The sequence below is a fragment of the Magallana gigas genome, chromosome 4 (assembly GCF_963853765.1).
Source record: "Magallana gigas chromosome 4, xbMagGiga1.1, whole genome shotgun sequence".
In the NCBI taxonomy this organism is placed as follows: Eukaryota; Metazoa; Mollusca; class Bivalvia; order Ostreida; family Ostreidae; genus Magallana; species Magallana gigas.
Genome location: NC_088856.1, coordinates 56,889,096 through 56,910,035, shown reverse-complemented (window position 1 = coordinate 56,910,035; position 20,940 = coordinate 56,889,096). Strand labels below are relative to the sequence as shown.

The window sequence follows — 20,940 nt, the reverse complement described above, 5'->3', positions numbered from 1 at the left end:
TCCATTTTGTCTACATAGTATTAAACTTCCCCATTTAATAAGATGTATAACGTTTATTGAATATTTGAGTTAAATACGTGACCATCTTGGAGAACAGTAACACCTGTGATAGTGAACCAAACCGTTAGTAGTGTCATTATTTGACCGCAGGCTTACCTCTATACGATACATATGTATATCTTTAAATCTGCATATCCAACTTTTTTTTCCAACTGGTGGTGGGGTGGTGGGGTGGTGGGGGTGGTCAAAAGGGAGTCAGACAGTTTATTTTGTTTGTTGGGTTGGAGAGGAACTGTACATGTAAACTTAAAATTTTGAAATCCGTGACACCGCCCCCCCTCCCTTTCCTGACTCCTATCTAGATCTGCGCATGATATGATCAAGCTTAAACAACTTGAACATAATTGTGTACTACTTTGGAACAACTACGATTTTATCCTAATAGCTAAAGTTAAAACCGGACATGTTTTGTCGCAATTAACGTCTTGAACTTTAACCAGAAAATTTTATTTTTACAAAACATTTTCCAAGATATCAAACTTCCTTATTCAAAACATTCGGTGTGGTGGGTATGTAAGTTTTAAACGTGGCCATCTATAGGAATAGAAACGCTGGTGGTCAATAGGAGATAGAGAATACAGTAAGGACAAATCTGTTATATTGATATGTAATAGTTGGTAAAATTATCGTGACATATAAGTTTGTTTAATTTTTCTATTTCAGCTGAATGATTCTCGACGAATCTCATTAAAGATCTGATATCACCGGAAGAAGCTCAACCGTATTTGTAAATAACTCAAAAATCACGACATTTATTACAACGATGATGAGAAAGAAGAAATGAGTAAGTACAACATTTGTAATATATTAAATGTCCATGTTTGTATTTAATATCAACACCCAAACATAGATCACGTGATCCCTACGTAAACAGTACTTAGAGGATGATGATGGTTTAGTGTGTGTTCCCATAAAGGTGCATTGTACATGTAGCAACAACATCAAAAACTTGTAAAGCTGGTTGTAACTGGGGATGTTTTTTTCTGACTATGTGCAGAACTCTTGTGTTTGTCAATCTCTCTCTCTCTCTTTAAAAAAAATTCAAATGCACGTTTGTCTTTCTATTTATAGTAGCTTGATTTAACTGTTTTGTCATACTTTTTTCTTGCAAGTGTATTTTTTTCAGCATTTATAAAGCTTTTAACTTTGAACTGTTCTGTTAAAAATGCATTTAAAGATTACTTATACGTTTTTGTCTCCTAAAGAGACTTTGCAATTAAAGTTCTAAAGGTTTTGAAGCAATTGATATATGACCACACAGTTACAAGTACTTCTTGAATGAAATATTAAGGAAGTCAATTATGTTCAATAAGATAATTCATTAGTAATATTTCAGCACAATGAGAAGAAATCATTTTATATATGCCTCAATGCACACACAGCTGTGGAAAGTTACCCAAACAATGGAAATTTCGTTTGAAAATGTTCAAAAGCTGAAATGTTAAAATCATCTTTAATTGGGGTTTCCTTTGAACTAATGATAGCGAGCGCAGCTCGCCGGCGCACAGTGCCGGCGAGCGAAGCGAGCTTTAAGAACCAGTGTGCGCGGGAAAAAGAACGAGCTAAACCTACAGTTCATCAAACAAAGTTTTGTCTACGTCCCATAATGCTCTCTAATGTTTTCACCCGTGGTGCTATGTCAAAACTGGCCGACTTTTAACTCGTAATTTACAGTGATTTAAAGTTTGAAGACACGTTTTGAGTACCGCATATACTTTAGTGAGACTTAAAATGTTTGTTAAATGCTTCCATACCTCCGTATTGAGTCAAAAAACGTAAACAAAAACGAACAAAGTCATGGATGACGTCACAGTACACTTGCGGTATATTTCCCGCGATAAATTTAGAGGTGGATCAAATATCTGTATTGAGTGTACTGCCTTTTTCAGTATAGACTGTCACACCTGCCTCATTGACGTATGATTTGTTTTCATTTTTTTTTAAATAGAAATTTTATGTTTATATACTAGCAAGAGCCATACTTTACTGTCATATCGATCCATTTTCAGGCTAATTGTGCAGGAATGTACAGTAGGCTGGTAAGTATATGGGTAGGGAGGAAATAAATAATAGGACATTTTTAACTAAATAAAAAAAATGGAAAAAAAGGAATTAAATAAAAAAATTAACAGTAAAAAAAAAATTATGTAGATATTGCATATAGTCAGACCATTAAATGTAAAAGTGGGAAATTATACATACAGGTATCGGGCTCTCTCTCTCTCTCTCTCTCTCTCTCTCTCTCTCTCTCTCTCTCTCTCTCTCTCTCTCTCTCTCTCTCTCTCTCAGTAGAGGGTTGCGCTGTATGTATCATAACCATTAAAATTAGTACCTTTGGCATACTTATTGTAGAACAATACTCTTCAAAAAAAACTTTGACGTTCGTTGATACCTAAATAAAACTATAAGTTGACAATTATGTAAGGTATGTGTAATTCTTGCTGCGCTCACCAGAACGGTAGCACCGTAAAACATATTAATTGTTATGAGTAGTAAGTAAATTGCAATTTATTTCCATTTGCTCTACCGGCAAGGCGTGTGTGAATAGAAAATTCGGACTAGTTGCACATTCATTCAACATATTTATTTTATTTTATTATTATTTATTATTTATTTTATTCATTTTATTAACCCTGAATTAAAGAACAGGTCTTCACCAATCGGAGAATGTAAACATGTTTATGAATAAATCAATTAGCCTATGCACACACATCTAACATCCCCCTAGAAAAGTCAAGCTTCTAAAAACCACAGTGAAGATCATAAGAAGGTCCTGGGCGGCCTATCCCCATCCAGCAAACAAAATTATCTCTCAAGCTCCCCCCCCCCCTTTTGGTGAAATGTTTTTGATCCGTGCATGAATTAGCCGATATAAGAAAGGATTTTTGTATATATTAACACTGCATATAAAACTGTTAAGAATAGAAATATATTAAAGTATCTACAAGTTAACTTTGAGTAAATTGTGAAGATATTGTTATTTTGGCGGGGCGATAAAAAAAAATAGCCTTTTGTGGACAATGTTAACTAATGGAAAGGTCCATATTAACAAATATGCTTAACAATAGAATATTACGTGCTACACACATTTATTATTGATATGAACTACTTGGATAGAATGGGTATGCAAGTTAGCAGGTCAACAAATAACCGTTGTGTGTACGTGTGCAAGAATAAGCAAACATACAGCATATTTTAAAAACATAGTGTTTGATGCTGAATCAGAAAATGAGATGGTGTAATTTTGAGATCATGTGTCCATGCCTACGTTTTCACTACAAAATATATTAAGAACATATTAGAAAAGTCGGACATCTTAGTTGTGCATACACAAAATTGGTCGACTCCGCTTTGAATACTGCAATACTGTAATACATATACTTCTTGGTAATGACAATGATTTTATATCTAATAAAATAATGATTTCTTATTTAAAAGATATAATATATTTTAAAAAAATAAGCATGACTCAATATGCGGTAATCTTGTGCATGTATTTAGCGTCTTTTTTTTACAGTCTTTATCTCTAATACAGAATTTTGAACATCACATATTTATATGTTAATTCCTGCTCCCTGTTATCTTATTCAAACAACTTATATCAAACTACAACTCAAAGAAATCAAACTAGCACTCGCTGGCTTTTGTAAATTGTGGGATGTCCTTGTGGCAGGGTGGCTTTGAGTGATAATTACAACAAACAAATTTGTCTATCAGATGTATTTATTATTCAGTTTCTTTAACAACGAAAGTGTATAGTTCTGGGTTATTAACTAAATAGAGTAAAAAGTGACCTGAGATACAGATAACATTTTAAATGTATATACAGATGTAGATGACACTGATTTACACTGAACTTGCACATTTTTATTACTCATATGCATACTATACTTTTAACTTTTACTAAATACTCATGAGTACTACATTAACAGCTGATATAGAAATTATTGTGGCATAAACTACAAGCCCTGCTCTGTAATACATCAACACGAATAATCATATTTCTGATCAACAAACTTTATCTCCTGGCAAAGTCCTGTTTCATCAGGGCCCTTAACGTTCTCTACTGTAGGCATGCGCGGTCTTGCGTTCCATTTATTGTTTCATCTATTGTCTGCTTGTTGGTACTGAAGAACAAAACAAAAATTGTATTTATTGTTTCAAAGCTGTGTATTGATTTGATTACTTATGCATATCCTGCATATTTCCAGTTCAGCGCACAAACTTTGGTAGTCATTACAGGTCATTTTTAAAGTCATAAATGTTATAAAATTTCACAATCCTTGTCAACTCTAGATCTGCGCGTGATGTGAGCAAAATAAAGTCACTAAACGTTTTTGTATACACAAAGATCTAATCTTACAATCAAAATTTATAACCGGAGGTTGATTGTTGAAAAAAGTCCTGAATTTTAACCAGGAAATTAGAAAGCTTTTCCATTTTGTCTACATAGTATTAAAGTTCCCCATTTAATAAGATGTATAACGTTTATTGAATATTTGAGTTCAATACGTGACCATCTGGGAGAACAGTAACGCCTGTGATAGTGAACCAAACCGTTAGTAGTGTCATTATTTGACCGCAGGCTTACCTCTATGCGATACATATGTATATCTTTAAATCTGCATATCCAACTTTTTTTTCAACTGATGGTGGGTTGGCGTGGGGGGGGGGGTCAAACGGGAGTCATGCAGTTAATTTTGTTTGTTGGGTTGGGGAGGAACTGTACATGTAAACTTAAAATTTTGAAATCCGTGACAACCCCCCCCCCCTTTTCCTGACTCCTATCTAGATCTGCGCATGATATGAGCAAGCTAAAACCACTTGTACATATTGTGTACTACTTTGGAACAACTACGATTTTATCCTAATAGCAAAAGTTATAACCGGACATGTTTTGTCGCAATTAACGTCTTGAACTTTAACCAGAAAATTTTATTTTTACAAAACGTTTTCTAGATATCAAACTTCCTTATTCAAAACACTCGGTTTGTTGAGTATGTAAGTTTTATACGTGACCATCCATAGGAATAGAAACGCTGGTGGTAAATAGGAGATAGAGAATACAGTAAGGACAAATCTGTTATATTGAAATGTAATAGTTGGTGAAATTATCGTGGAGTGTAAGTTTGTTTAATTTTTCTATTTTCAGCTGAATGATTCTCAACGAATCTCATTAAAGATCTGATCTTACCGGAAGAAGCTAAACCGCATTTGTAAATAACTCAAAAATCGTGACATTTATTACAACAATGATGAGAAAGAAGAAATAAGTAAGTACAACATTTGTAATATATTAAATGTCCATGTTTGTATTTAATATCAACACCCAAACATACATCACGTGATCCCTACGTAAACAGCACTGAGATGATGATGGTTTTGTGTGTGTTCCCATAAAGATGCATTGTACCTGTAGCAACAACAACAAAAAACTGGTGAAGCTGGTTGTAACTGGGGATTTTGTTTTGTTTCTGACTATGTGCAGAACTCTTTGCAATTGTGTTTGTCAATCTCTCTCTCTTTAAAAAAATATAAATACACGTTCGTCTTTATATTTAGAGTAGCTTGGTTTTTGACGGCTGGAAGTTACACCAGATTAAACAAAATAAAGTTAACACATGTACGTACATAGGTCTATCATCTCACAAACTTTACTTGTTAAAATCCATACAGTATTTGAGATCTTAAGGAGACAAGGCTTTTTTTCTAATCTCTGGACAGGGAACGGACAAACGGAAGGGCTCAATGAAAATTGAAATAAGTATTTTTTGTATTTTTTTTTATGAAATTAACGAAAAAGACTCACACAAAAAAGTAAAACTGATAAAGAGCTTGATTTGTTTGAACCTTTACGTTGTGGAGCGGAAGTGACGGTTGACAAAAGGAAACCTGTTGAACAAATTGTCATTTAAATGGCCATCATTCATGTAAGTTTCATGTATTAATATGTTTTACGGCGCGACCGTTGGGGCGAGCACAGCATGTAACCAAACAATGAATTATAATAAATTAATAAAATAAAATTAACAACGTGAAGTTTGAATGCCAAAAAATAAAACGTACCTATTTTTCAGTAAATTTTCATTATTCATAGTTTATAAGATTTGTTGTAATTTATTTATTTATATGTAGAACAATAATTTAATCTCAGATACAATGTTGTTAAATAATAAAGATTTTAATATATAAATATTCATTGCACTGCATCTCCTCTTTTAAAGTGATTGTGATTATGATTGATTGATTGATTTCCCCCTTTTTTGTTGCAGTAGACATTTTTTCTTAAACTTACATATAAAACTTGACTCATCATAGAGCTCCCCCCATGCTAAATTTCTTTTTCATTTTTGTCAATTTATACATAGAAAATCGACTTACCATGGATTTGCCCCTCCACTTAAAAAAAATAATTAATGTTTAATTTTATTTTTAATTTACGCTTAAAAATATTCGCTGCTACGTATAACGTTACGTTTCAGGAAATTACCGTAATTATAGTGAATAAAATATTTGTGAGCATTTATCCAAATTAGTGCAATTTACAACTGTTTCCTGTATCTGAAGAAATGTCCTTATTCGTCAGCTGTTCTTTATCTTAGCCTTTGCAAGATTTTAAGAGGATTTTGGTCATTTCAGCAGATTTACAATAACTTCAATTAGAGTAATTTCCCCTTATCAGTGCTTATTGTGACGTCAAAGCTGACGTTGGTTAAGTGTCGTCTTACTCTTTAAAACTCCCCTGAGAAATAAAAGTATGCGAAGTATACTGTTTTATTTACTTAAAAAACATGATGTTCTTAAAATTACACATCTTATAAGCTTTTCAAAGGTTTTACTTTGATTCTCGGGAGAACGTGATGTTGGAACGTGAGGTTGGAAACCATTGGTACTATGAATTGTGGGTCAAAATTTACTGACTCCGAAAAAATATATCGGATCAATGTGTAAACGTTTGTGACGTCACACGATTATTTTTGATTGAAAGTGTACTGAGGTGAACTTTAGAGGTAACATTGACTGTATGTCGCTAACATCGTTATTGTTTTTACTGACTAAATTTGTCTTGCTGATTCTCGTGAGAGTATGAAGTGATAAAAATTGCCATGATTACAGGGAACTACTGGGACGATTAAAACGATGCATTACTGGTCCGATTTACTGACGCCAAAAAAATCCGTTGAATGAATGTGCAACTAGTCCGAATTTTCTATTCACACACGCCTTGCCGGTAGAGCTCGCTTCGCGCCGGCGAGCTGCGCTCGCTAATATGTTTTACGGTGTGACCGTTGGGGCGAGCGCAGAAGGAACCACACATCTGTCATCATTGTTAAATGCAACCCGTGGACTTGCCCTAACCAAAAAACTTTGGCTTTGTCTCGAAAACTTTTACCACCGCAAGGAACCCGAAGTTATCAAACTTTTATTTTAATGTTTATATGATTGGATCAATATGACAGTAAATTTAGCATGGAACTTGCATGTGTATTTACTAAGCAAAAAATTATCAAAACAAGAATAGAATTCCTGGGTCCCCCGCCGGTCAAGCAGTATACTAGTATCGAGTCTATCGACCAAGGCTGATTTAGGAACTTGACCAAGGTATTAGTGGTATCAACATTTGGTATAAATTTAATGAAAATCCGTCAAAATTTTTAGGCATGAGAGCGCAAGGTCAATTTTTGGTTAAAACGGAGTCATTATTGTGGTCAAAGTCCGATAACTCCAACAAAAAGTATCGACCAATGCTGATTTTCGAACTTGACCAAAGTATTAGTGGTATAAACATTTGGTATAAATTTAATGAAAATCCGTCAAAATTTTTAGGCATGAGAGCGCCTACAAGGTCAATTTTTGGATAAAACGGAATCATTATTGTGGTCAAAGTCCCATACCTCCAACAAAAAGTATCTACCAATGCTGATTTTCGAACTTGACCAATGTAATAGTGGTATAAACATTTGGTATAAATTTAATGAAAATCCGTCAAAATTTGTAGGCATGAGAGCGCTTACAAAAAAGTGTAACGGACGGACGCACGGACCCACGGACACACGGACGGACGCCCGGCATTTCTATGTCCCCGCTCCGCGTTGCAGCGGGGGACAACAAAACTAATCAGCCAAAGGGTCACCGTTAACACTGATACTGAGTACTGCCTACACGTTACATCCAATACAGATGCTTGATCCACCCCTAAATGTATCGCGGGAAATTAAAACGTGAGACCACTGTGACGTCATACTTAACTTTCTTTTGCGCTCGACAGTTTTCGTAAATTTGTCGGACAAATTCGGGGAAGGAAATGACGTCATATGTCAACAAAAGTTCAGATAGGTACAGGTTTTTTTAGGCAAGCATATTAGTTGCATTCTTTGGTGTTTTTGAAGGACTTTTTATTGGTAAATGAAAATGATGTATGCGATTTACAGGTAAGAATTTTCCTTAGAAACGCTTCCTGTTCCGCCATGTTGCTATGCACCGCAAAGGATCACTGGGATAGTAGACCATTTTCACGCGGGTCCACAAAATTTTCTTTGAACAATGTGCAGATTTCAACTCGAATTTCCTCCGTTCGTACACGTTGTCTATGGAGCTCGCTACGCGAGCGGCGCTTCGCGCCGCGTCGCTGCGCTCGCTATTAATCATTTACAGTATTTATGACTACGCAGATACCAAATTTGTTTTAAAAAAGCTACCTGAGATATTTGAGGTATCTCACTGGAAGTAGAATGTTTTTGCTTATCTAACATTACATGAATATCATATGAAAGGAATTATACTAATTTATTCATTCCATGAAAAACAAATAGAAATATTTACATTCTACTGTGTTTTTCCATTAAATCATGTGATGTTTAAATGCCTCTAAATGCAACAAGTAGTCAAAGGTCAAATTGACGAGTTTTATTATGACGTCACAAACGTTGAACGCTGTAAACTGCAACGTCACAAGCGAAAATCAAAGTTCACGCTTGTGGCTGTTATTGTGGCTCTTCCATCAATATTAACTTACCCTTAGGATAAGATAGGAATTTTAAGGTATGAATCACATTTGCAGACAAGGCAAGAAGTTAAAAAAAATGTAAATATAAGCATTGAATCCTGATTTTTTGAAGTATACACTCTCATAACTGCAGCGGTGTGTGCATACAAATTTTCATAACGCGCTAACGCGCGTTACTCAATTTGTATGCACACACCGCTGCAGTTATGAGAGTGTATACTTCAAAAAATCAGGATTCAATGCTATATTAAACATGTTAAAAGAATATTCTTGAAGTGCTTCCGTTGACAAAGGGAAGTTAAGATGAACAAAACGATATAGTTTAAACTTTTCATCCCACTAGGTTTGGATGTTCAAGTCTTTATCGTTTTTGAGATGTTGAGGTGACAAGCTTTTTTGTCGCGGGGCAGAAAACAAACAACAGAATAGAATTTTGAAAAAAGAAGAAAACGAAAAAAAACTCAAGAGATATACATGTGCTTATTTTGTAAAGTTGAAATATCAGGAAAATCTGTCTTGTCATCTCTGATATATTTTGCCGACAAAAAAGGGAGAAAATAAGAAGGAAATGAAAAAAAAACCCACTACAATCACTTTAAGGTCTTCCGTTCTGAGCTCACGTCGTTTAGTTAACTTACTTTTCCTATCCATGCCCCGGAGAACGCATGAGGCCGTGCAACAAAAGACGCCATTTACGTCGGTCTCTGGCAGCAACCTTTGCCTCTCTCCTTTAAAACCAACTTGAAGAAAATTGATTTAATTATATCAGCCAAATGACCGAAATTTTAATAAAATCGATTTTAATTAGTAGATTCAATGGCAATCTGATGATTTTGAACTTAGGCATTAATTGATGACTGCTATACTTGCACATATTCGATTCTTAAACTTAACTTCTCCGAGGTCTGCGTCATAATGTCCCGAGCCAACTTAACTGTTTTTACTGTAAAAGATTAAAATGACATACGCTGTATATTCCTAGTATTTCTCCTTTTATCGTTCACGACATTGTAATTAATCTTCGAGTTAAAGGGTTATCAAAAGAATTTATAGAAAAATATTTGTAATGCATAAAAGTTTACTCTTTAGTTTCATTAAAAAAAATGTACAATATGTTTCATGATCGGGTTCGGGGTGCACAAGGGGACATATATATTGCTTATGTAATGATCTCTTAATGTTTTATAGGAATCGCAGTAACATACAACAAATTGATCAAATTCTAAGGTGACACAATTATCAAAAGTATATTTTTAAAGGTGATCATGTGACTTTGAAATTAGATTAATGATGATAAACATTTTACATTTCTCTTGAAATTGTCGATCGAGCGTAAATGTTACTGTATATTGAGCCAGTAAGTCATAACGTAAATATTTTCTATGAACTAAATGAAACAGAGAGACTAAAAAGTTGATAAGATATAATACATAAAATTCTGAATAATTTGTGGTTGTTTAAAACTGTTTGATAAATTTCAATAATTGCAGACAATTTGTTATTAATGAAGTTTTCCCTATGATTGTCTTCTATCAAAGATGATTATTGCATTCGGTCCATTCTGCATTTAGTTGATTAATATAATAATTACAATCATGCACGTTCTTATATTTACATCTACCAAGTTTTATTCCCTCTTTTTCTTACGGACGCTTATAGTTAATTCATAGCTCTACAGAAACAGCCAGACTGAAATTTGCACGCCGCCCCGTTTATCGATTGGTTGAAATCTACAGCGGCTGAAACTGACAAGAAAGTGACAGGACTGAAATTGACACGCCCTGTTTATTGATTGGTCGAGACTTACAACTACCTAAACAAAATCACGAACTGTATGAAATAAACATGATGATGTCAAACTCAAAGTCTCATTGGAGACGATTTTGGCCGTTTCTTTTAGCTAGCTGAATAGCTAGTAATTTAGTGAATTTTACTTACTTTTTACGCTCACTTTATTAAATGGCATGGCCACAATTTTGGTCAAACATTATTTTTTCCGATTTTAATGTTTACAAATGTCTTAGTAAGGCATATCTGATAGTCAATCAAAATTTGGGTGTCATTTGTTGTGTTATAAGCTAATTACAAAGCTTAAAATTCTTTGCTATGTAAACAGAACGTTTGTTTACAATTTGAATGTTGAAGTAAAAATTCCAGTTTTAAACAAAAAATGAATGTGTTAAAAGTTTGGAACTGTTTAGCTATTGTTAAAATGAATAAAAAAAATATAGACGAATCAGCTTAAAAATATTTTTAACTGGTGTATTGAACCTATGTAAACAAATACAGGGCACGAGCCTTATTTTCATGACAAAGAATCGTGAGCTCTGTAGCTTTCTTATAGTTCCATGAATGACTCTCAAATTTCATTTTATCATTAAGAATGCATTTTTAAAGCATTGTAAATAATACAAGAGGCCCAATGGGCCACATCGCTCACCTGAGCAACACTGGCTTCATATGGGCGTTCAACGGATATTGTGCCATGTGGCCCCTCAGTAGATTAACCAAAAATGAATATCCGAAATTTCCCCTTATTTTTGCATATACTTAATCTTTGACATATTTACCTTCATGGAATATCATTTTTACCGAAAATAAGATATGCAATATAAATAACTAAATTTTCGGTTAGTGTTCAGGGTTAACTTCCAGTTCCCTTTATTTTAGCCCCCCCCCCCCCAATCACTCCCCCTTTTCTAGAGTTTCAAGGTTTTCTCCGCTTTAAATACAGATCGGTCTTTTATTTCTGTAATTCATATTCGCCTTCCCATAAGGATGCTTTGTGCCAAATTTGGTTGAAATTGGATAAGCTGTTTTAGAGAAGGAGTTCAAAATGTAAAAAGTTTACAGACGGACGGACGGACGGGCGGGCAGACAAAATGTGTTCAGAATAGCTCAGATGAGCTAAAAATCAGAAAAATAGAATTTGGCCAAATTCGTGACCCCTTTAAAAGAAAGATGTTAATATTAAAAATAAAATGCTTTCTTTAATGATTCATCCGGGTAGCGATCATTGCAGAAAAATATTTCATAACCCGCTATTGTTTAGATATATTTTGACATGATTTCCTACTAAAGACTGTAAAACCTGCTCAGTTGCGTAAGCACGACGGCGTCGTGTGCAAAATTGCTATAGCGCGAAGGCGTGTTTTGTAATTCACTGGCGTCGGAAGCAAATTGAAAGTGGGGGGGGGGGGGGGGGAGGGGGCTTGACTTATCCTCAGAAATATTGAGGAAAAAACTTTATTCCCAAAATCATGAAAATCCTAAAGTATCCTAAGTATACCTATACTTCCCAAAATAAATTAACCTACCCAAACTTTTTTTTCCCTAAATCATGAAATTCCTAATCCGTGGAGAGGGGGGGGGGGGGGGCGCTAATAAACCTATTACTCTGACTTATAAATCTTTCAAGGTAAATAAAGAACAATTACATTTCCGGCGAGAAAAAAGTGGGGGGAGGGGGGGGGGAGGGGGTGGCGAAACCCTCTAAGATGCTATATGCCTAATGGTAAGTTCTAACTTTGCAAAGTAAAGTGGGGGAACTAAGCCCCTCAAGCCCCCCCCCCCTCCCCCCAGTTCCGACGCCTATGTGATTAGCGCGATGGCGTATTGTGCAAAATTGCGTTACATGTAGAGCGACGGCGTGTTGTGTGTTAGCCGAAGGCGTGTTGTGTGTTAGTTCGAAGGCGTGTTGTGTGTTAGTTCGATGGCGTGTTGTGCAAAATTGCGGTACATGCAGAGCGACGGCATGTTGTGTGTTCGTTCGACGGCGTAATGTGTGTTAGCGCGACGGCGTGTTGTGCAAAATTGCGTTACATGTGATGCGACGGCGTGTTGTGTGATTAGCCCGACGGCGTGTTGTGTGTTTAGCGCGACGACGAGTTGTGTCTTAGTGCGACGACGAGTTGTGTCTTAGTGCGACGGAATGTTTGGCAAAATTGCGTTGCATTTTCATAACCCGCTATTGTTTAAATATATCTTGACATGATTTCCTACTATAGACTGTAAAACCTGCACAGTTGCGTAAGCACGAGGGCGTCGTGTGCAAATCTGCTTTAGAGCGACGGCGTATTATGTGATTAGCCCGACGGCGTGTTGTGTGTTAGTTTGACGGCGTGTTGTGCAACATTGCGTTACATGTAGAGCGACGTTGTGTTGTGAGTTAGCGCGACGGCGTGTTGTGTGTTTTGCACGACGACGAGTTGTGTTATTAGCGCGACGGCGTGTTGTGTGTTAGTTTGACGGCGTGTTTTGCAAAATTGCGTTACATGTAGAGCGACGGTGTGTTGTGCAAAATTCCGTTACATGTAGAGCGACGACGTGCTATGTGTTAGCGCGACAGCGTGTTGTGTGTTTAGCGCGACGGCGTGTTGTGGGTTAACGCGACGGCGGGTTGTGTGTTAAGCGCGACGGCGTGTTGTGTGTTAGCGCGACGGCGTATTGTGCAAAGTCGTGTAAATGCGACGGCGTGTTGTGCAAAGTCGTGTAAATGCGACGGCGTGTTGTGCAAAGTCGTGTAAATGCGACGGCGTGTTATGTGTTAGCGCGATGGCGTGTTGTGTGTTAGCGCGACGGCGTGTTGTGTGTTAGCGCGACGGCGTGTTGTGTGTTAGCGCGACGGCGTAATGTGCAAAGTTTTTTTTTAGCTCGACGGCATGTTGTGCAAGTTGTTTTTGCGCGACCGTGCATTGTTATGTAGTGCGACGGCGCGTTTCGCAGAGTTGTGCAAAGGTGCGTTAGCTATTCTATCTAAGGCCAAACAAAATTGCTGTTTGTTTGGAAACGCCTCTCACTGCATTAAAATACCCCTAATGAAATTAAATTAGCAAACACGTAAGAACTTAATTTTAAAAAAAATCGTGGTACATTTTTTTTTACATATTAGTGTTCAGCAAAATGTTTTATTTTATTGTTTTGGTTTTTTTGGGGACTGATCAAAGAAAAGAAACAAAATATCCTCAGTTTATTCAGATTTTTATTTTTTTTACAATTGTTAATGAAGCAAAATTCTAATTTGAAAGAATGGGAAAAAAACTCCTTTCCCTCTCTCCTTGGACTGAAAAATTCCAAGGCGGCAATTCCCAACATCATTTTTTATGGGATGACCGAATCGTAAAACTATGATAGTTTCCGTGGGCTGCATTCGATTTCTCTCGTTTTTGAACTCGGGACATCTCTGGTGTAATCCAAGTTGTTACGTTAACTTCAAAGTCCGATAACTCGAATTTGTTTATCACCAAAAAACTCTGCATCGCCGAAAAAATCAGGGTTTTTTTTTCCAGGGGTATAATGAATACAAATATATGATTGGTGTAATCCGCATCTGAGAAATCAAATCTGCTTTATACATGTATTCAACAGTAGATCCACCTCCACCTACTCCATATACTCGTATGTACCGAACTTTTCTATATTCACCACAATCCAGGTTAAATTTTCCCTATTTCTAGTGTCGTTTGTTCAGCCTCGTCCTGATTTTCCTGACTGCCGGTTGAACCCTAAAAGAAATGACATATCTTCGAATTTATTAATGACTGAAATTAAAATACAATTAGGTAATTACAACAATTAAATTTTATTATAACTTTAAAAACGGATAATTTGAACAGTTATCAATTGTTATTAGATTTGTTATATGGGACCGAAACGACTTGGGGTCGAAATTGTTTGATGCCGAAAAAAGCAAATATCAAATGACGTGTAGGCTATTGAACAGACGACATTTTAGAAACAGGATAGGGAATGGCCAATTACTTAGATAGTGTAAATTGTACCTGTTTAAGAAAAGAACTATGTAAGTTTATGTAAATTATGTTTATATTGTTCGATGTGATCTGCTCTGTAGTTTATTACCGTATTCCTTCGCACAACTTGTAAGTTATAATGAATAATATCAGTGCAAAACAATGTCACAGGAAGTTTCTAATTTCCTCTGTATTTTGAGCAGTACAGTATCAAAACTTAATGCAGCACACGGCATTAAACTTGCAAGTTTATATCAATCTGTTCTTATTGTGATATTGTACAGGAATCAAACCCGGGACCCGTGCATAGTCAGACAATTTACCACTGAGTCGATATCATACGAATGGTCCATAACCCTGACCATCACACATGTATCCAACAATACAGGTAAGAGAGAGAGAGAGAGAGAGAGAGAGAGAGAGAGAGAGAGAGAGAGACAGACAGACAGACAGACAGACAGACAGACTAGAGATGTCCTGATGTTTTATAAAGAGAGTGACAGAAAACACAGGTGTTTTTATGGCTTACGGCCATCTAGTTGCCGGATAATCTTTACGGCAAAGAGTTCAGTTATCTGAACATGCGCGACAAAAAATAGTTCTATTCGAATGTTGCAAAGTTAACTGTTTGTTGTTCATAATAAATATCTTTAAGCAAGATTATATTTTCCATATGTTATTATCACTTATGTTATTGTAACCAATATGTATTGACTTTATTTAAATAAACTCGAAATCTAACGCGAATGAATATTAACTGCAGTGTTTTTGCATAGAGGTATAGGCCCCCGCTATGCATCACACAGTGCCGCCATGCTTTCCGCTATGCATACTTACATGTATTATAAGCAAAAAATCTTTTCCCAATTATTTCAGATCCTAACAGTGATAAGTAAATGTAAAGTAGTTGTTATTTCGTTCAATCTTCATGAAAACGTTTGCACCCGCAGAGAGCGTCGCTAACTTCGATCGACATCGAACTCAGCAAGGGGGAAAGTGTTTAACAGTTAAAGAACTGAACTTATGATTGAGATATATTGAAACTGGGATTATAAATCGGTAATTAATACATAAATAGAGGGGCAATTACTACTTGTATTAATATAATGTGCCTTCTTCGACACCTCCGCCATTATCGAATGTTGGGGATTTTCCAAGATCTAAAAATAGCACAATGTTCCCTCGATGGAGTTACCTTGGTTGTGCTATGATTGAACTGTTTATTTGTCGTAAAAATATTGGAAACTTGAGACCAAATGTACTCAAATAAGAAAACAATATACAGTTAAGCTTGATTGCAAGTCATATACGGAAGCGATGTCACAACACAGACATCGTATAGTATGCCTCTGAAAATGACTGTGTACACAAGACTGACAAAGTTAAAGTGCAGTAATTAATTTTAATTAAATTTGGTGTGAAAACAAGTTTGCTGTAATTGCATAGTTCTGTCTGTTTCTTCCCCCCCCCCCCCTCCAAAGAGTTTATCTCTGTCCAAAGGGGAAAAAATAAAACAGAAGGTGTTAGAACTGCCTTGTGAATCTGTATTCTTATAAAAGCTTGTGAAGGTCAGCCTCTTAAAAAAGTAGAAAAAACCCAGAAAAATATGAATATATATACATTTATGAAATACAAATAAAATGGAATAATAGTTGTTGGTTTAGATTTCATGAGAATTCATATTAATTATAGTACATAACATGCATTACATTCCATCAATTGGTTATATTATTTTTACGCGCAGTGATTTCGCGCTGGCTGTGGCGCTATTACGTTGCACCGTGCACCAACTCTCGCGCAAGTTCATAGTGCGTAGGAATACAAGGTATACTGACATTTGAGAGCATGTTGGTTTTAAGTGTTTTTGTGTCCGATATACATGTAGTTGAATGAATTTACAGTTAATGTACTTCAGTCGCTGGATAAAAAAAAGAAACAAATTGTCTCATATTGGAGTTTGAGTCTGACATCATCATTATTATTTTATGCAGTCTATGATTTTCCTTAAAGCAATGGTGGTTTCAACCAACTGATAAAAGAGGCGTCTAGATTTCAATCCTGTCTGTTTCGGTCACTAAGGTTCGACCAATCAACAAATGGGGCATGTTGATATTGGTCCTGTTAGTTTCTATAGATCTATGAATTACATGTAGCTAGTTACATTCTATAGAGCTATAAATAAACTAAAGTTTTTGTCAGAAATAGAGGGAATCATACTCGATCCATGTAAATATAGTCATATCAAACCCGTAAGCCATTATGGCCCTTCAGGCCTTTGATTTTAATTTGTAGATAAACTTTATTTTTGTAATGTTTCTATGAGGAGGATGGTCTTTGACAACCTTTTTATAGTCCCAATGTATTGCTTCCATCATTTTTTCATGATTTTTTATTAGAATAAACATACCTGTTAATGAAGTACAATTTAAATCGATAAAAGGGAACACATATAAATACAATATTTCCTCATCAATACATTATAGTTATCTGTTTTTACCCGCACAATTACACAGGAACGAAAACAAACATCGTTTTGAGATTCAAAATGTATCTCCATTCGGAAGTACTCGGGACACATTACACAATTTTTATGCTATTATCTGGGGTACTTTTGCAATGACTTTGTTTTGAAACCTGAAGGGGTAGAGAGGGCGTTTCAAAGCAGATAATCTGGACTTTTTTTCATTCTAATGAATGGATGTAGTTTGGGCGCAAAGGTGTTTTAATTATGATTATTGAGATATTATGTAAAAAGTGCTGGAAGCAGAAACTTGAGACATAGTTAGTCAGGTATGAGGATTTCGGATAAAACTTTGATTTCTGTAGAAATGGAGAAATAGCAATGGTGTGTCAGAGTAATTGAACATTCATGAAAGAGTACATAGTTACATGCATATATATATTGATATTATAAATTAACACACTGTGCTAATTATCCAATAAATGTGAATGCGTTAAAAATGTTTAACAAATCACCATACCTTAATTTTTTTTTCAGGCACGAATATTTGCTAGTGGAATTGAACACATGATATTCATCTAAAACTTGAAGCAACGGTCAGTGATAATGAACATATATTTGTAACAAAGGTAAATAAATTTAGGGAAAAAAAACCCATGTATTTCTCTTAATGATTCTTTTTTGTTAATTGTAAAATTAATAATGTTAGAGAGAGAGAGAAAGAGAGAGAGAGAGACATTTTTATTTTTTTGCTAACATTACATTTGGTCACAGTTCTAATGTTGTCTTATTAATGATTTTACTTTGGACATAGTTACTCAGGTATGAGGATTTCAGATAGAACGATTTTCCATCAGACTTTCAATAGACTTGCTCAGTTAAGTCGATTGGAGTCGATTGTTGAGAGGGTCACTAGAGTCGATTGTTGAGAGGGTCACAGGATATGATTTTACAGTCCATTTTTTATCAATAAAACCTATTCAGTGGTTTTATTATACGGGAAAAAGTCTTTTTGACGTAACAAATTCACCAGAGATTCGATTGAAAATCGAACGCGCTTCGAATTTTCAATCGACTTCAGACTTTGCTTTCAACTTTCGACTAATATGGTGACACAGTACGATTTTAGTCCAAAGCGAATCGGATAAGAAAAATCTGATGGAAAATCGTATCGTCTGACCGCACCTTAAAGGGATAATTGATAAATAGCAATGGTGTGTCAGAGTAATTGAACATACAAGGGTACATACGTGTATATGTATATTGATGTTATTAGTTAACATCCTGTGATCATTATTAACTAAGTGTGAATGCAAAAAGTACATGTTCAACAAATCACCGTGCCTTAAAACTGGTCTTTCTATTCAGGCACAGATATTGTTGAGTTGAACACAAGACAGCCATCTAGAACTTGAAGCCACAACCAGTGATAAAGAACATATATAAGGTAACGTAGGTAAATAAATTTAGGGAAAACAACATGAATTTATGGATGTCTCTTAATGATGCTGTTTTGTTAAATGTAAATTGATAATGTTAGAGAGAGAGAGAAAGAGAGAGAGATAGAAGAATAGTTTTTGCAATACATTATGTTTGGTTAAGGTTCTAATGTCATCATATCATTTCTACTTTTGTTAATTGGACACCAGTGACTAATTACATTATAAATCAAATGTTGTAAAATTTATCCATTTAAATTATTTACAGGAGCATTTATTTACATGAACCATAAGCACATGTACTTTGATTTTCATTTTAAATACTTTCCTAGGTGAAAATAAATTTTTAACAAACAAGCATTATAAATATTGGAACCGAAACCCCAATTGTAATTCCATTTTTTTGTAGCTGTATCTTAGGAATAGAAAAAAGAACATAGTCAAAGAATATTCGTCAAATGTATGAATACTTTTTTTGGTCAAAGTTGCAATTCATGTTTTATATGTGTTTTAATCTGATAATCTGGAATATATTAGTAAATATATCGTAATTTTTCCGGATTTTGTCAAATTGTTGATTACATTTTCCAATTACCGGTAATATAAAATAATGATAGCATTTGATTTCCGAAGAAAAGAGGCTAATATATTTCTTACTAAATGTTTACATGTGATGAACATTAATTTGAACACTATAAATCAAGTGATGCATTAATGTTTATTAAATACATATCATGTGATATTATTCTGCTAAATTTTTAGGTTTCGTCCTCATTCAAGGTAGAAACAACTTGTCCAGTTATGGAAAACCATCAAATAGTCATGGTATAGTATGTACTTTTGTTTTAATATGAAACATCAGTAATTTGTACAGTTAATCTCTCCTTATATTTCAACAATGGTATAAATCTGGTGAATTGATTTATATCTGATTACATTAAATACAAAACTCAAAGTAAATTAAAGCGAATATGAGATAATGATAGCATTTGATTTCTGTAGAAAATATATTTCTGAATGTTTACATATGATGACATTAATTTGAACACTAATCAAGTGATGCATTAATGTTTATCAAATACACATCAATTGATATTTTGCTTACTTTTTAGGTTTCATCCTCATTCAAGGTAGTAACAACTTGTCCAGTTATGGAAAACCAACAAATAGTCGTGGTATAGTATGTACATTTATTCAATTATGAAACATTAATAATTTATACAGACAATCAATCATTATTATACCCCTGCTCCGAAGGAATAGGGGGTATACTGTTTTACCCATGTGTGTCTGTCTCTCCGTCTGTCTGTAACAAAACAATTGTCACATTTATCTTAGCAACTATTCATTGCAGATGCTTGAAATTTTAACTGGTGGCCTCTTGTTAGGGTAATTGCTGTGCATGTTTAATCCATTAACAGTTAACTTCTTATTGAAAACTACAAGGTAAAAGTTTACATGTAATGAACACTAATTTAAACACATATCAGGTGATGCATTAATATTTATTTGAATATGATGTGCTCGCTTTTTAGGTTTTATCCTCATTCAAGGAAGTAACAACTGGTCCAGTTATGGAAAATCAACACATAGTCTTGGTATAGTATGTACATTTATTTTATTACGAAACATCAGCAATTTGTACAGCTAATCTCTCATAATTCTTTCAATACTGGTATGAATCCGGTGAATTGATTAATATATGTTTACATTACGTACAAAACTCGGAAGTAAATTAAAGTCAACCTTCTTTAAAACTACCTAATTAATTTTAAGGCGGAAATGTTGATCATTTTAATAACATTTTATTGAGGAAATCTCTATGTATTTTTTCAATGATAGAAAAAATTGATGATTTGATAACTAGATTTTGTGTTTACATACAAATGTGAAGGTTGATTCAGCTAAGTGTCGTTGATACTACTACATTACATCAAACAGTCTAACCGTCCAACAGAGTGAAAAGGGGAACAACTCAATCTCTTTTAGTGACCAGTTTTAATATGAAGAGTTATTCCCCTTTTCACCTTTTCCTAAATCATTACATTCATAATAAATATAGCAATTAACAAAGTAAATTTATCCATACCTAGTCAGAATATAAGTAATATGCAAAGTATCCTAAAGAAATTGATCCAATACTAGTGTAACATTCTTTGAATAAATGCATGTACCTGAAATGGTTGATTGAGACACTGCCAGACAGACACAAGTCATGATGAT

At 34.8% G+C, this 20,940-nt stretch overlaps 1 protein-coding gene across 44 annotated transcripts in view; it reads left to right on the top strand.

Moving 5' to 3' along the window:
* The first annotated feature begins 362 nt into the window (after positions 1-362).
* The window catches only part of LOC105339367 (uncharacterized), a 113,397-nt gene continuing 92,819 nt past the window's right edge, over positions 363-20,940 (top strand). For 4 of the 44 annotated variants that reach the window (XR_010713551.1, XR_010713553.1, XR_010713550.1 and 1 more), the window contains exons 1-9: positions 419-640; positions 724-844; positions 5,213-5,333; positions 15,102-15,205; positions 17,816-17,907; positions 18,647-18,725; positions 19,480-19,547; positions 19,830-20,106; positions 20,253-20,320. The gene's annotated coding sequence lies outside the window, so the exon portion shown is untranslated. Of the gene's footprint in view, positions 641-723; positions 845-2,069; positions 2,100-4,876; positions 5,129-5,212; positions 5,334-12,645; positions 14,868-15,101; positions 15,206-17,815; positions 17,908-18,646; positions 18,735-19,126; positions 19,178-19,479; positions 19,548-19,829; positions 20,107-20,252; positions 20,321-20,940 lie in introns of those variants that run through there. The other 40 variants (XR_010713546.1, XR_010713547.1, XR_010713514.1 and 37 more) reach the window with 32 other exon arrangements.